We start from the raw sequence: 17,853 nt of genomic DNA, 5'->3' as shown, positions 1-17,853 counted from the left end.
TGGCGTTAAACTTAACAATTTATACGTCTTGTTTTTTTCTTCAAATCTAAAGATACAAACGTACTGAGGTATTAGGTTAAAAGTAAGCTCTGTCTTCTTTTTTACAATGACTTCTGGGTTCCCTTTGAAACAGACTTACAAGCGCACTTGAAATCGTCTCCTCTACCCCCGTCACTCTCTCCACACCCCCCTCCTCTCTCCCTCCCCCACCTCTCTCTCCCACCCACCTCTCCACTCCCCCCACCTCTCTCTCTCCCCCACCTCTCTCTCCCCCACCTCTCTCTCCCCCCACCTCTCTCACCCACCTCTCCACTCCCCCCACCTCTCTCTCTCCCCCCCACCTCATGTAGGTATCTCCTATACACAGACAATCCTCTCCTGCTATAAGGGAGCCCTGGAGACACTATAACCCCCCCTCAGTCTCACCATGTGTCCATCTCTGAGTTATCTTTGCGCCAGAGGTTTATGTAAGACAAAACAACCTCTCTGATACCTCAACCGGTTAGACTAGCTCTGTCTTCTGTTACAGGAAGTGACTTGTTCACAACAACTTCATTTCCTCATTCATGACATGGTTTCTGTAAGACAAAACAACCTCTCTGGTACCTCAACTGGTTAGACTAGCTCTGTCTTCTGTTACAGGAAGTGACAAGTTCACAACAACTGCATTTCCTCATTCCTGACATGGTTTCTACAGAACAGAGGCTGACAGACAGAAAGACATCAGACATGGGCAGGAAGGGTGTGTACAGTTGAGGAGTAAGTGGCTGGTAATCAGAATGAAGAGATTCATATGAGTTTTCTATATAAATAATACATTCTATCAGTTACAACAAAGAAATTAGTATACTTTTGTAAACTTTTAATAATTGAAATAGGAAGTCCAAGTCTTTCTACTTTCTGCAGAAGCTAACAAAGAATGTCACGTCTTTAATCATCTCTCTGTCCCCCTTTTCCTGTCCCTCTTTCTCTCTCACGCTCTCTCTACCTCCCTCACTCTCTTGTACTATTCTTTCTCCTTCCTTCCCTCCCTCCTATTTGTTTCTCTCTCTTATGTTCTCTGTCCCCCTTTTCTCAATCCCTTTCTCTATCTGCCTCTCTCCCCACTTCTCCTTTCTCTTTGTGTGTTTCTCGTATCTCTCTGTCATCCTTCTCTCTCTCGCCGTCTCTCTTTTTCTACTACTCTCTCCTTCTGTCTCCCCCCTCTTTCTCTCCCTATATGAATTGTGTCCTTAGTTTCTCTCTTTCCCCCCTACTGGTTCTCTGTCCTCTCACACTCCCCTTTTTTCTCTTTCTCCATCCTCCTCTCTCTGTGTGTCCCCCTCCTTCTCTCTCTCTCCTTCCCATCTTCACAGCTGTCAAATGACTGACGCTCTGCGCTTTTGGCGTTAAACTTAACAATTTATACGTCTTGTTTTTTTCTTCAAATCTAAAGATACAAACGTACTGAGGTATTAGGTTAAAAGTAATCTCTGTCTTCTTTTTACAATGACTTCTGGGTTCCCTTTGAAACAGACTTACAAGCGCACTTGAAATCGTCTCCTCTACCCCAGTCACTCTCTCCACACCCCCCTCCTCTCTCTCTCCCCCACCTCTCTCCCCCACCCACCTCTCTCCTCCACCTCTCTCTCCCCCCACTTCTCTCTCCCCCACCTCTCTCTCCCACCCACCTCTCTCCCCCCCCACCTCTCTCTCCCCCCACCTCTCTCTCCCCCACCTCTCTCTCTTCCCCCTCTCTTTCTCCCCCCTACCTCTCTCCCCCACCTCTCTCTCCCCCACCTCTCTCTCCCCCACCTCTCTCTCTTCCCCCTCTCTTTCTCCCCCCCACCTCTCTCTCTCCCCCACCTCTCTCTCTTACTTTGTCATCCATCCTTCTGTCTGTCCATATCATTCTTTTTCTAAATGAATGTATCTCCACCCCCTAAAGTAGAGTTGAAAATCAAACAGAATCTACTGTATTTAAATCTTATATTTACATGTCATGGGACCCACAAATCTTGATTATTAGCACAAAGTTGATGCTGAGTAAACTACACACTATGGTTTAGCCTATATATAGACAACAGGGATTTGGTTTACAATGCTTTGTACAAAAAATACAAGACTATTTTATTGCACCTCATAGCACAAAGTAAAAACCAAACGTCAATAAAATATAGAAAAACGCACCTTAGGCATACCTGTGAGACCTGCGTGCCAAGACCAATGAGATGTGAAGTTAGATATAAGAGGTGTGGTTTATAGTGTGGTATATATACTGTGTATGTTACCATCATTCAGCACCAGTCTACTTGGATCCAAAGCACAGTAAGTGGCAATTTCTACTGACACTTTCTCAACTTTCTCTTTTCTAATGTCTTTATTTTTCTTACTGAATAATTGAAATTGGAATACAAATATGTATGTTTGTGGTCAGATGCTAAAGGTAAACATGGTAAAAATGTTAACTAATTGATCTCACCATGATACTTCACCAGTTGATTACTAAAAGTAAGAACATTTGTTTTCATAATGGGCTGGGCATCATCAGGACTGCTTCTGTTCTCTGTGTGCACACACCCTGAGGCCTGTTCCATGAAGCCAGTTCACACACAGACCCACACAATGCTGTACCAGAACAAAAGACACTATCAACTTTGTAACAATTTATACATTTTTCCGACCATTTGATTTGACCTCTTAGACAGAGAGAGAGAGAGCGCTAAACTGGATCCTCTTATAAGAGAGAGCTAAACTGGATCCTCTAATAAGAGAGCGCTAAACTGGATCCTCTAATAAGAGAGGGCTAAACTGGATCCTCTAATAAGAGAGCGCTAAACTGTATCCTCTAATGAGAGAGCGCTAAACTGGATCCCCTAATAAGAGAGGGCTAAACTAGATCCTCTAATAAGAGAGGGCTAAACTAGATCCTCTAATAACCGAGCGCTAAACTAGATCCTCTTATAAGAGAGCTCTAAACTGGATCCTCTAATAAGAGAGCGCTAAACTGGATCCTCTTATAAGAGAGCGCTAAACTGGATCCTCTAATAAGAGAGGGCTAAACTGGATCCTCTAATAAGAGAGGGCTAAACTGGATCCTCTAATAAGAGAGGGCTAAACTGGATCCAAGAGAGGGCTACAATGGATGTGGAAAAGAGAGCTGAGTGTGCATGGTGAAATATTAGCCCCAGACAGAGCCTCTGTCTCAGAGTGGTCTGACAAAGTAGTAAAGGAAACCGGTATCAAGAAAACCTTTTTTTTTATTGCAGCAGTGACTTAAAGCAAAGAGAGACAAAGAGAAAGATCACTATAGTTTGTCTTGCAGCAGTGACTAAAAGGAAAGATAGACAGAAAGATAATTTAGAGCAAAGAGAGGAGGGGGAGGTGAGTGCGTGAGACAGAGAGAATGTGTAGAAGAGGGTAAATCTGTCAGTGTACGTCATAGACAGTAAAATGTCTACAGTCAATGGTGTAACTGAACAGTGAGGGTGCAGACAGCTGACTCAGATGTTGAAGTCTCAATGTGACAGATGCAGCTCTCCACACACACACACTGAATGCCCTCACAGCTTCAAGAGGATGAAGCCTTACACACTTAACTCAAATCACAGTAACACAAACGTTATTGCACAAGCAGACATAATTTTGCATGCTGTAGTATAATAAATATAAAATAATACAATAATCTAGGTGATTTACAAACAATCAAATATATCCTATCTTAATATAAACATCTGACCCCAGTCTGCAGCACTGATAGTTAAGGGTTAGTACACACATAAGGGTACACACAAATCCTCAAGCAAGAGTTTTAGCAGTAACAGTAAATTATACTAGAGAAATCAATGGTGGTGGAAGTCAGGTGTGGGCCATGTTGGGTCAGGTGGTGCAGTATGGGTACACACATGAGAGTACACACATAAGGGTACACACATGAGAGTACACACATAAGGGTACACACATGAGAGTACACACATAAGGGTACATAAGGAGTTTTAGCAGCACAAAAAATCTGATAAAAAGAAAATATAAAAAACAGAGAAATGTCACTACTTGAAACTATACCCTATTTTGTTTGGTTATGTGGATAATGTCGGTTTCATGACACAGAGAGAGAAATAGTCGTTTTTTATTTGTTTCCAAATTCGTCTCAATCTTTAATAACCCAACTAGGACTGATTGAGGCTGACATACTCTTGAGTGCTATGTCTTTTGACAATGATAACCGTTTATTATGGTATGGCAGCTCAGTGTACCAGAGTGTACACTATGGGTGTACACAGTGTCAAAAAACAATCAAACAACCAAAAAACATGACTCTCAATGGGATGTACTTGTACTTATTGTTAAGGGGGTTAGCCTCCGTTCTAATAATACAGTGGCATAGCAACAGATTGGGCACCCTTGGTCAAAATGTATGTTGCTGTGAATAGCTAAGCAAGTAAAAGATTACTTATTTCCTAAAGGCATAAAGTTAAAGATCATGACACATTTCTTTCATATTTTAAGCAAGGTATTCTTTTTTACAGTTGTAAAATAACAATAAAGAAAAAGGGCCTACATTTTGATCACCCTGCATGTTCAGTATTCAGGAACACCCCCTATATTCAGTCAAAAGGGTGAACAAGAGACTTCTCCACAGCAAACACAGGTTCCAATCATAGCTCAGAGTGTAGATCAGTCGTTCTCAAACTTTTACCGCCTTAGAAAATATTTGACTCTTCAAGTACCACCATTATGACCAACATTAAAATACAGTAGCGTAAGCCTACCCTATTGAGCTACACACAGTTCATGCAGTAACTATCGTGGATGTTTGCATGCGCCACTACCCTGGAACAGTCAGGTCGTATCGCGTATCGGCAAAACTTATTTTAAATCACATTTCAATGATATCATGATTGGGGTCAGATGGCTGAGCAGTTAGGGAGTCGGGCTATTAATCAGAGGGTTGTTGGTTCGATTCCCGGCCGTACAAAATGACTTTGTGTCCTTGGGCAAGGCACTTCACCCTACTTGCCTTGGGGAGAATGTCCCTGTACTTACTGTAAGTCGCTCTGGATAAGAGCGTCTGCTAAATGACTAAATGTAAATGTAAGTATTTCTGAGATTCCTCCACGTACCACTAGAAAGGGGCAGTGGTACACGTACCATAGTTTGAGAACCACTGGTGTAGATGATGCTTGTGGCCTGCAGGCACTAATTGAAAGCAATGGTTTCACTGTCTATAGAAGTGAAACCAAAGGAGATAATAGGATTAAATCTGTCTGTCGGAGGCCGGAAAGACTTGCACGACACCAGAAAATGGTTGACTGCGTTTATTAGACAAGCTCGGATCCACGACGGAGTGATCGACATGAGTGGGGCAAAGATGTTTCCCACATGTACTTATGGATGGACAAGTTCAAATATAGGATGCATAGAACCGTTTCCTTACATGGTCTAGCATGGTCAGCAAATGGATACAGTAGAACAGGCAAACAGGTGATAACATCGGAACTCATATAAGTCCGTTCATGAATGTTTCCTTCTTAATGTCTCCCAAGAGTCTGGACACATCATTCAGCACCAGTCTACTAGGATCCAAAGCAAAGTAAGTGGCAATTTCTACTGACACTTTCTCAACTTTCTCTTTTCTAATGTCTTTATTTTTGTTTCTGAATAAGTGAAATTGGAATACCAATATGTATGTTTGTGGTCAGATGCTAAAGGTACATATGGTAAACATGTAAACTAATAGATCTCACCATGATACTTCCCCAGTTGATTACTAAAACTAAGACCATTTGTTTTCATAATGGGATTATTTTTTTAAACTTTCAATTAATCAGCGAGTGAGGCACCATCTAATTAAATATGCATTTATTTGCATACATTTACAGAACAGAAATCTGAGCCAGCTTCAAAATTCACTTTGTTGACATATTAGAGTCAAGGGTTTTTATCACTGAGTCAACAGCTAAATAAAACAAAAGAGTGTATAACTTTTTTTAAGAACAAAATGTTAGACTATGAAGGATGTCTAAAAACACCCCTCTTCAAAAACCTTCAGGATATAAACAGGAATAAAACTGAATGTTTAGTACTGAAGTTGATATTTCTGGCTCAATGTTTGAGAAAAACTAATTTAGAGAAAATCGCTTTTAAAGACGTTTATTGTGAAATTGTTTATTTGAACCCACAGTCTTCACTATTGAATCAAATGTTTTATAAAATATAGAGATATATAGATACAATATAGAGCATCTAAAACATATAAAACTGATTTCTAAATAACACAGCATGTCAAATAGGCACTTTATGTGAGGACCCAGGAGCAAGGAGACAAGCAGGCAGGATCAGGTAAAACAATAAAAAGACTTAACTTTCAAAAAGGAACGCAGCAGGAATACTCATTCTGAAACAAATAACGACAAGGACTGACAAAATATTGTTATTTCTTTCGTGAAATTAAATGCAGGGCCGGAGTGGGACCCATTTTCAGCCTGGCAGTCTAACGGCCAAAACCAGCCCACGCTCCACCAGGTGCAGAGCAGTACATTGGAAATATTTGGGGCTTAATTTAGGACCTAGTCAAGGTTTGATGTGAAATCTGAACTGCAAGCGCACAAGCGAAAACATTTTGCATTAATGTGACTGCAAAATAATTTTTTGAGCTTTATGTATTATAAACATTACGTTAGACTTATATTGTTATATTTGCCGAAAATTACGACATTAGCATTCCAGCTCTTTTTCGTGAGCCATTCTCGTTTGACTCACGGAAAAGAGCCGGCTATTTTGTCTCCTAAACGGCTTTTAAAAAAAGTAATGTTTTAACTATTACTTTGACTATGATAGGTGTGAAAACAATTCTAACTAAATTATTAAATTAAATCATACACTACCTCAACCACAATGTTTTTAAAAATGCATTGATTTGTTATGGCTCTCCTCTGAGCTTCGACTACTCATCTAACTGAGTGTGTGTGAGTTGGCTCAGCCCTCCCTCATGCAGTATAATTGGTTGACAGGAACAGAATGTGAGGCTGATCAGAACGAATGTGTATGCGCTTTTAGGCCTATATAATTATTTTGTTGTTGTTCTTTGAATTAGTGAATTATTTTAAATTAGGGCTGTCAAGCGATTAAAATATTTAATCGTGATTAATCGCATTATTTCATATGATTAATCGCAATATTATTCAATCTATTTAATCTGTAAATATTTTACCCCAATAAATGATTTTTTTGTGGAAATAACATTAGAAGGGTGTACTTAAAAACTTCAGATAGGCCTAACTGGATGATAATGTCTATAAAACAAGTTCAGATGGAACACAACTTAAATTGTGAGCGAATTTTATTCACTCACAAACTCTACTGCTGTATAATAAACATCCACAAAATTAGACTTGTTCTGGAGTATAAAATACATTTAAGACATGTTGTCTCATAGCCTACTACGATATCCTGCTCCATAATATTCAAATCTCACTCAAACATACTTCAGATACAGCAACCACAGATTGACATTAATATTGAACATACATTGAACAGTCTGCCATATATTACCGGAGCGAACGCTGCTGCTGCTGCTACCACTAACGCTGCTGCTGCTGCTAGCTGTGTGCTTTGCTTGCATGTGATAGTTTAGGCTGGAAGTACTCCGGTGATAACTAAACTCAGCCTGACAATCAGTACACACAGCCTTAGTTTTGTCAACCGAGCCGTCTCGCAACTTTTTGAAATGGAACTTCCCATTAGTGATGTGTCGTTTGTGAACGATTCGTTCATTTTGAACGAATCCTTACAAGGACTCGGGAGTAACGAGTCCTCTGAAAGAATGATTCGTTAATTTTCTCGTGGCCGCGCATCGGGACTGTTGCATAGGCTCGTCCAAGTAAACAGAAATGATTCGTTCATTTCCCGACTCGGTCTTCGGGTACGAGTCTTTGTATAATTTTTCACGTGACCTGCATAGGCTCTGTAGTGGTAGCTAGAGGAAACGAACGATTCGTTCATTTCCCGACTCGGGCTTTCTACGAGTCTTTGGATCATTTTTCACGTGACCTGCATAGGCTCTGTACTGGTAGCTAGAGGAAACGAACGATTCGTTCATTTCCCGACTCGGATCCTTTTTTCACGTGACCCGCATTGTATTTTTTAGTAGAGGAAACAGTTTCCTCATTCCCTTTCGCGTGGCCGCTGTTTTAGTAAGACATAAATGATATTCGCTAAAGTCATCATACTGACTGGTTTTGTTATTTTCACTTTAAATTTAGACTTACAGTTTAGTGACATTATTATTATTAGTTTAGATACATTATCTGCTGGTGCACATGCAGATTCGTTCATTTTACTGAACGAGATTCAAAGAACCGAATCAGTATAAATGATCCGAACTTCTCATCACTATTGCTCACTGCAACGCTGTAGCCTACGTGAGACACACTACAAAAACATCTACACAGCTGTTTAGGAAGTCAATCGGCGACAGAACATGTTCGTCACTCCCCTTACTTAAATCAAAAGTCTTTCAATAGGTGAAACTATCTGACTACTAACCTGAACTTCATTGCCACAGCCTAAACTTTGTCAATCTGTTCATGAAAATAATTAATTTCAGCCCCCCCCCCCCCCCCTCGTTGAAATGAACGAATGATTCGAAAAAAGATTTGTTCATTTTACTGAACGAGATTCAAAGAACCGAATCGGTAAAATGATCCGAACTTCGCCGAACTACTTCCCATCTAAAAGCCCTCTCTCCATCATTCAGCTACCCTCTCTCCATCATTCAGCTACCCTTGGGAGTCAAAGTCATGTGACGACAGGTGATTCCCACGGTCAAAAAGAAACCTGCTTTAATGGCCCAATTATTTTTCAGGGTTCTTGCAGGTTTCAGTTAGTCAAATTTAAGACCTTTTTAAGACATTTTAAGACCATAAAGATTGAAATTTAAGACCTACACGACGCATCACCCCCAAAAATATTCAAATCAAAGAAATTCTGAAAAAAACATTTTATTTCAATGAATTCAGTCATTGAAAAAGCATAAATTTAATTTACAGATAAAACAATCACATTAGTAATTTTTTAATATTTTTTGGGCAAAGTTTGCAGCGAGCCTTGTACCTGGAGCTGGGTACCGCTTGTAACCAACAGCGGAAATCGCTGTGATCGAGCCATGTCTCGTTGAAAGTACACTTTCCCATTTTACACACGTAGCCGAACTTTAACAAACTCTGTGGAAGCGCAGACGTATTTCGCGGGCAGGTATTGCATTTATAACAGGATTTGTAGTGTTATCACCATGTACATACCAACACCAATATCCCCCAGAAAGAACTACAACACACCGAACCAACGTTCTGAGGGCAGCGTTCTGCTGGTTTCGTTTGTAGAGCTCCGCTTTGTAGGCTGCGACTCAATACTTTTTTGCTACTTTGTCATAACTTTCTGCGGCCAGCGGTTTTGGAAATTAACGAGGGTAAAACCTTTTTTTTAGATCTGACTAAATGAAATTTAAGACCTCGGATGAAAATCTGGCCGTTTTTAAGCCGTTTTAAGGCCTTAAATTTCAAGTTCAGAATTTTAGACTTTTTAAGACCCTGTGAGAACCCTGTTTTTTTTTTACGTTAAGTGAGATTGCGTTAGTAAGCAGTCATATTAAAAACACGAAGTAAAAAAAAAACGTATTGTACATTTAGTCATTTAGCAGACGTTCTTATCCAGAGCGACTTACAGTACAGTAAGTACAGGGACATTCCCCCGAAGCAAGTAGGGTGAAGTGCCTTGCCCAAGGACACAACATCATTTGGTTTGCACAGCGGGGAATCGAACCAGCAACCTTCTGATTACCAGCCCGATTCCCTAACCGCTCAGCCATCTGACTCCCCATTTTGTAGCTAGTGACGTATTGTAGCTAGTGATGGTCCGCTCGGTACTGCGGTGTCGATACTGTCCCGACACATTCAACACTCACTGCATCGGAACAACGTTTCGAGACGGGTTTTAAACACCCTTCCGGTCACGTGTCAAAGTGTTTCAAAACGTTTTGTGACGTGATCTTGAACGAAACCTGTCTGGTACTTGCCAAAAGACTCTGACGTGTCGGGGTAAGGCGTGAAACCTTGGTTGAGAGATTTGTGAAGAGTTTGAGACAGTTTGAGAGAGTTTGAGACAGTTAGAGACAGTTAGAGAACGTTAGAGAAAGTTAGTTACTTGTGTGCCATTAGTGAAATCCTGTTTGTTTATTTGTCTGTTTGTGTGCTGTTGTGTGTATAAAAAAAAAAAAAAAAAAAAATATGAATATGTAACAACAGCACACAAACAGACAACAACGGCCGGGGAATCGAACTGGCGACCTTCAGATTACTAGCCCAGCCTCCACACAATGATTCACACCTTCACAAAATCAACAACAACAAACACATAATTTTTGCATATGCAGGTAGCAACGCTAGTGCTAAATTATTATTTAACTGGTCGTCTCCATGACGCCGTAGTAGCTAGCTCCTGACACTTCTCACCAAAAGAACGAAGTAGAACCTTCGATTAAGACGTAGGTACCTAGCGAAAAGTAGCCTAAACTTTCCTAGACCTTTAGCTACGGCACTAATGCTGAAAGCTCGCTGATATAGCTGTCGGTCTTACTAGAACGGCGTATGTATGCATCGTTGCTAACGTGTGGTACACGTGTGACTGTGCGTATGTGAGAAAGACACGTGAGTGACAGAGAGACGGAGGGAGACCAAGAAGGAAAGGAAATGCAGCTGAACTAATACGCTGCGTGTTTTAACCTAAATAGTGTTTAAAAAAAAAGTATTACGAAACGCAATATGTGGCGGCCAGTGTTGATTCTGTGGTGCACCGCCACAAATTAGTCTATGTGTGGAAAACACTGACGTGTACAGCTAGTTGCAAGCGTGCACAAGTCTCGGAGCTAGGAAAAAGGCGAGCCACTGTTCTGCGCAAGACCGGACGAGCCGGAACTGGAAAGATGGCACGGTCCGTTTCGCGCTCTCGCTTGCCTCACTGCGCCACTGAGCACTTTTCATTGAAATTAATGGGGATGCCATCTTGGAAGAGAAAAGAAGCTGTGTCTACTAAATATAAGTCTATACACTAACCTCACGAAAACATGCGTGACTACCTGTAGTAGTAGAGGGTGGGTTCCGACTGGAAGAAGAGCGTTTTATTCTCCTCTTCCTCCCGCGACTTCCTCCCGGAGAGACTAGGGGCCTCATGTATAAAGGATTGCGCAGCTTTCATACCAGAAGATGGCGTACGGCCAAAACTCTAAAAGTACCTACGCACAGAAATATTCACATGTATAAAACCGGTCGTACGCCATGTCCTGCGCACCTTTCCTTTATAAATCACAATCAACGTGAGATTGACCGCACGTGAACGAGCCACTGACCCCGCCTTGCCTCCTCCCATAAATGAATATGCAGATGGACTATAAATGCGCTCCTGAGGTCATTTCTTTGTCTGAATTACCATATTTCTTCGAATAAACGCCGCCCTCGAATAAACGCCACACCAAAAATAAACGTTATTTAATAAACGCCGCAGCATTTATTCGAAGAAGTACGGTGACTGTGAGATCGAGGTTCTGACAACAGAGGTGGAGGCGAGAAAATGTGTCCTGTTTGTCGGCCTGTCATCAGGTATTAGCGACAAAAGAAAGTCGGCGGAGTGGAAAACTGTCACTATTTGCGCCCTTTCTTGTTTTTAACCTGTAGCACTTTGAGATTTAGCTAAATGTAAAGTGCATTACAAATAAAATCACTATTATTATTATAGGGCCATACATGATGTGGGTTCAGAGAACCGGACCATGGCAGAAATTAAGAAGAAATGGTCCGATGTAAAACTTTAAATGAAGTGAGTGAGTGGTGGCGCATCGTAACAGCATGGCAGCTATAGGGTTAGCGTGACATGCATTTCCTGAGTGATTTTGTCGTTCGTTTGACACCCTCAAGTTTAACAGAAGTTATTAAGTGGTGGAGGATTAAACAGAAGGCTATAGAGCATTTCCCGTTTTGGGTTTTTTGCATTTTGATGTGATCATCCACATTAATGATCAAACTTTGATTTGTATGTTTTTTAAATATTCAACGTCATAAGTGTAGTAGTGGAAACTTTATTTTGTAATGTTTGGTGAGTTTCGGCACTTTTCAGTTAGAATTCGCCACGTTACAGAGCCAGACAAGACTTTGCGGACGGTCCGCACATTCTCACGTCTGCTCAAAACTTTCTGTGACGGCCCGCACATTTTCACGTCAAGTAAATCTTTATACATCACAAAGTCTGCGTGAAAACCATCGTACGCAAGATTTTTGTGCGTACACAACGTTTATACATGAGGCCCCTGGTCCTATCGTCTGGTCACACATTAATAGGCCGTAAGGTGAACCCTGTTATCGTTTCAACCCGCTCCACAGTCTGGCATCTACACAATCTTTAGCTCATAAAAAAGAACGAGTCCTGCTAAGCTACCAAAAAAAAGTTTGTCGCTGAAATTCCAGTCGATTGTCGATGCGTCTATGTTTTATGCAGAACTAGTTTCTTCAGAGCGTAATAGGATTTTGATGGCACGGTTTGACACGTGATCCTTCTACACCAATAAGGTAGCTGCTTTTTGTCAACATGGATGGATATGGTTGTCAAATAGAGGATGGGACCTTTACACGTTAGTGTTTCCTATGTTTATTTTGCCGTGGCGGCCCGCCACGACTACATTTCTGCCGCCATGGTATCAGAAATAGGGCTGTACAAAATTTTAGGACGTCTATGGCAACGTAACTGTGTTAGCTGGGTATGTGATTGTTAGAGTGCATGTCGGAGAATAGCATGGATACGCGCTTCACACCGCAGTTGAGATTGTGCGTCTTTGAGAAGTCGTATAGCTAACTTGTCAGTTAATTAGGTTCCTCCGATAGGAGGGAACCTATTGTTATTGTTGGTATTCTTATTATTAGGTTCCTCCGGTAGGAGGGAACCTAGTGTTATTGTTGGTATTCTTATTAGGTTCCTCCGGTAGGAGGGAACCTATTGTTATTGTTGGTATTATTATTATTATTATTATTTTTCTTCTCCTTGCGCCCCAATATCTCAAAAAGTCCCTAGTCATAAATTTTCTAATTTGGCACATTGATACTACATCCAAGTGGGTACCCCCACACCAAATATGGGCCACATCGGACCATAGGGGGCGCCACAGGCCACGCCCAAAAGTCCGATTTTCAAAGTGATGGCATTTCCACCCCATTGCTCCGATTCTTCTGAAACTTGGTGTGCATGCCTCATTTTTCATGAGGAACAAAAAAGCCTCAAGGACCCATAAGGTCCGCCATGATGGATTTTCCTGTAGTGTGATAATTTGGGAAAACCTTCAAAATTCCTCTTCTCTTGAACCAAAGGTGAAATTGACTTGAAATTTGGTACCGATATGTATCATTGACGTATTTAAAAACGTTACTTAAGGCAATTGAATCAAGTACAAAATGGCTGAAATGGGTGTATTTATGTAAATGTCCACATTGCCTCAATATGTTTGTGTCACTAAATCAAATGTATTTTTGAAGGATGGTTCAAACTTAATAGGCTTTAAGGTGACATGCCCCTGAAGTACCATGCAAAGTTTCACCTTGATATGTCGAAATATGACTGAATTACAGCTGTTTGAACTTCGATCAAATCTGATAATGCTCGCCATTGGAGAAACAGCTTTTTTTATTATCCAGTTTTGTGTAATCCATGTCTGGGAATGGCTCAATTGGCTGAGATGTGCTGGTAAGCAAAGGGTTGTAGGTTCAAAACCAGTCAGAGGCATTGTTTTTCAATTGATCAATCCTCCGGTTGTAAATTGATTTAAAATTCCCTTCCATGACAAGTTATGGCACTCCAAACAACCTTTTAAAAAAAACGATGAGAAAGTTATTCTATACAGCAGCAACCCAGTTTGATTACTTGTTTAGTTAAACAGGCAGACATCATTCTGAAATACCATGCACAATTTCATGCCATTTCACCTTGAAATGTCAACCATTTCTTAACCTTTGTCCCAAAGCTGACCAAAAACTAATACTCATATCACGCAGTCGGAGCACAGCTAGATAATCAGCGTCAGCACCCTTGGGTACCCAGCATGCAGTGCGGCGTGTCAAAAAACGCAAAGACTTGTGGAAAATAGTTTGGTTACAACAGCCGTGCGAGGGATTTCAGTTGTTGTGTTCGTTCAGTTAGATGTTTGTAGTGTTATTGTTGGTTAGTTAATATAATGTTGTTGGTCACCCTGATTGTGCATGTTATGTAGTTTAATGGGACCAGAGAGTCGGCTGCTGTACTGTCACCGGCTATTCTCGCAAGGAGCTGAATATGAGCTCTGCCCTAGCCCAGTTGCCCACGTGACTATTGTTAGTTGTGCATTGACTGAGAGTCTGGAAAGAGATCAACTCAAGAAGAGTTTCAATATCCTATACAAATTTAATACTGAGACCTTACTAATCATTAAATCTCAGCAGTTGGTGTGTAGCAGAGAGGCTAGAGAGACTGTCTTGTAACCTTATGCTCATGAGTTCAAATCCCCATTCAGCCTATTGTTGTTGGCCAAACATGAAGTAGTTTTGCTCTCTTGTTGTCCAAGTCTTGATCTTCTACGGTGTACATGTTTATAATATTTTTCCATTTTGCGGAGGAACCCGCATCGCTGCTTGCAGCTATATTTATTATTAATTTTCTTCTCCTTGCGCCCCAATATCTCAAAAAGTCCCTTGTCATAAATTTTCTAATTTGGCACATTGATACTACATCCAAGTGGGTACCCCCACACCAAATATGGGCCACATCGGACCATAGGGGGCGCCACAGGCCACGCCCAAAAGTCAGATTTTCAAAGTGATGGCATTTCCACCCCATTGCTCCAATTCTTCTGAAACTTGGTGTGCATGCCTCATTTTTCATGAGGAACAAAAAAGCCTCAAGGACCCATAAGGTCCGCCATGATGGATTTTCCTGTACTGTGATAATTTGGGAAAACCTTCAAAATTCCTCTTCTCTTGAACCAAAGGTGAAATTGACTTGAAATTTGATACAGATATGTATCATTGACATATTTAAAAACGTTACTTAAGGCAATTAAATCAAGTACAAAATGGCTGAAATGGGTGTATTTATGTAAATGTCCACATTGCCTCAATATGTTTGTGTCACTAAATCAAATGTATTTTTGAAGGATGGTTCAAACCTAATAAGCTTTAAGGTGACATGCCTCTGAAGTACCATGCAAAGTTTCACCTTGATATGTCAAAATATGACTGAATTACAGCTGTTTGAACTTGGACCAAATCTGACAATGCTCGCCATTGGAGAAACAGCTTTTTTTAATTATCCAGTTATTGAACTTTGTGTATTCCATGCCTGGGAATGGCTCAATTGGCTGAGATGTTGTGCTGGTAATCAAGGTTCAATACCAGTCAGAGGCATAGTTTTTAATTTTTTATTCTGACCAAACGGTTTCTAGTCTCCCGATAAATCCTCCGGTTGTAAAACATAGCAATGCGTGTTTATTTGAGCCCATCACAACACTCCGATCATCTGTTTAGCGAGACTGTGTAAACCACTGCCAAACAAGCCAGGTTCACCACAGTAGCTAGCTACTTGTAGTCTACGCATGGTAGAGATAACTCTAATGGTTATCTTTAACCTGTTTACGCTCCCTCAGTTACGACGCACTAAATTCTAACAAATATATTTTTTAGACGCTACACATGTTATACATCGTTGGAAAGCTACGATTCTTGTGCTTCCATTGAAATAAACCAATTCAAGATCAAGTCGCAATAGCAAGCAAAGTCAACGTCTTTTTCCGGTGAACATTCCTTCAACAATGCCAAAGAAAAAAGTTGTACTCACCCTAAGTTGTTCAAATAGGTCCAGGTGTGCAAATCATGCCATCAAAACTTGATCTGCGTAAGTCCCAAGGGTTCAAAGTATCTAACCATGTAAAGTAATTCGTCCAAATACAATGTTTTACGTTCATGAATAGCCATTATCCTTTGTTTCATTATGCAAGTTAGCCGACGGAAGAAACAACTTGTTCACATAAAAGTGTTATTTTCTCCGGTTAGCAACGGAGTATTTACAATATGAAGGTATCAAAATGTCAGTTGAACCCTCACCTTTTGATTGACACCTTGTTCGACCCATCAGGAGCTTCCATGCCCCGTTGACAGCCCTCTAAAGCCAACTAGGTCTGTGCGTCCTGCCGCCCCCCCCCCCCCCCCCCCCCCACACTCGTTCTAAACAAATTTCTCGAACTGGCTTCGACTGGCTCTGAAATTAGCTTGTTAGCCTTGTAGCTGACAGCTAGCTGAAAATGCCAATACCTCATTTGTATGCGTCTGTGGAGCCTTCAAAATAACAGTCGATTGCGCAATATGGTTGACAGAATCAGTGTTCTTTGTGCGCCAATCCTTGGAATCAGATAAAGCACTCCAATGTGTTCATGCTTCAGTTTTTGTGTTTCAGTATTACTAATTAGGGATTTAGCTATTATATATGATATTTCTAAGTACCAGAGATGGGCCAGAGATAACAATTATGAAAAATAATACCTTTTTATTTGACCTTGACCTTGGTTACAAAGGGTCATTTTGGAGTCTCCAAAAGACCCTTTTAGAAAATTCCTGGATGTACTCTTATAAAAACATGTGTCAAATATGAATATATTGTGGTATTATGTTTGACTTTTGATTTGAATTGGGTAAGGCTTCAACCTGTGGTCCAATTTAGTCTTCCAGATAATACCTACCACCTCTAGGCCTATTCAGGCCTCTGTTTTCAAAACAAAATCTAGGCGGAAATAGAAATTTTCACTTTCCTTGTGTTCAAGCTTCTATTACTCAACACTAGAAGGACTGACAGGGGTCCTGACAACAGGGGACATAACTTCAGAGTGTCAGCTTTCAAAAGAGATCATTTACATGCATGTACTCCAAATGGTTCAAGAACAGCTTCCAATTTACTTTGGGTATGCTGTTTAGGCGTTTTCAGGCTAATTTAACAGGAACATGAAAAGGTTAACTTAATTTAAATTAGCAAGAATATAGACTAATACAATAACAGGCTTAAAATATAGCTGCAAGCAGCGATGTGGGTTCCTCCGCAAAATGGCAAAATATTATAAACATGTACACTATCGAAGATCGAGAGTTTGAAAACAAGAGAGCAAAACTACTTCATGTTTGGCCAACAACAGGCTGAATGGGGATTTGAACTCATGAGCATAAGGTTACAAAGCAGTCTCTCTATCCTCTCTGCTACACACCAACTGTTGAGATATAGAACTGTTTCTTTGAATAGAAAGGGCAGAGTATTAGCTTTGGTCAACATTGGGACAAAGGTTAAGAAACAGTTGACATTTCAAGGTGAAATTGCATGAAATTGTGCATGCGTAAGTCCCTTATTGGGACTTACGCAGATCAAGTTTTGATGGCATGATTTGCACACCTGGACCTATTTGAACAACTTAGGGTGAGTACAACTTTTTTCTTTGGCATTGTTGAAGGAATGTTCACCGGAAAAAGACGTTGACTTTGCTTGCTATTGCGACTTGATCTTGAATTGGTTTATTTCAATGGAAGCACAAGAATCGTAGCTTTCCAACGATGTATAACATGTGTAGCGTCTAAAAAATATATTTTTTTGAATTTAGTGCGTCGTAACTGAGGAAGGGGGAGGCAGCATTTTTGTCTCGCGGGCGAAACAGGAGCGTAAATTAACTGGTGATCTGTATTAATTCCCTGCTAGCTAAATTGCACATGTCTGTTGATTCGATAGCGATTGCTGCCTTTGCTTACGTTTGTATTTTCGGTGCATTACTAT

At 40.7% G+C, this 17,853-nt stretch overlaps 1 protein-coding gene across 1 annotated transcript in view; it reads left to right on the top strand.

Moving 5' to 3' along the window:
* Nucleotides 1–5,525: 5,525 nt before the first annotated feature.
* LOC134039436 (uncharacterized) overlaps nucleotides 5,526–17,853 on the top strand; it is a 29,639-nt gene continuing 17,311 nt past the window's right edge. The window contains exon 1 of the mRNA XM_062485348.1: nucleotides 5,526–5,572. The gene's annotated coding sequence lies outside the window, so the exon portion shown is untranslated. The remainder of the gene's footprint in view (nucleotides 5,573–17,853) is intronic.

The sequence above is a fragment of the Osmerus eperlanus genome, chromosome 1 (genome assembly GCF_963692335.1).
Source record: "Osmerus eperlanus chromosome 1, fOsmEpe2.1, whole genome shotgun sequence".
NCBI lineage: Eukaryota > Metazoa > Chordata > Actinopteri > Osmeriformes > Osmeridae > Osmerus > Osmerus eperlanus.
This window is presented reverse-complemented; position numbering and strand designations above follow the sequence as displayed.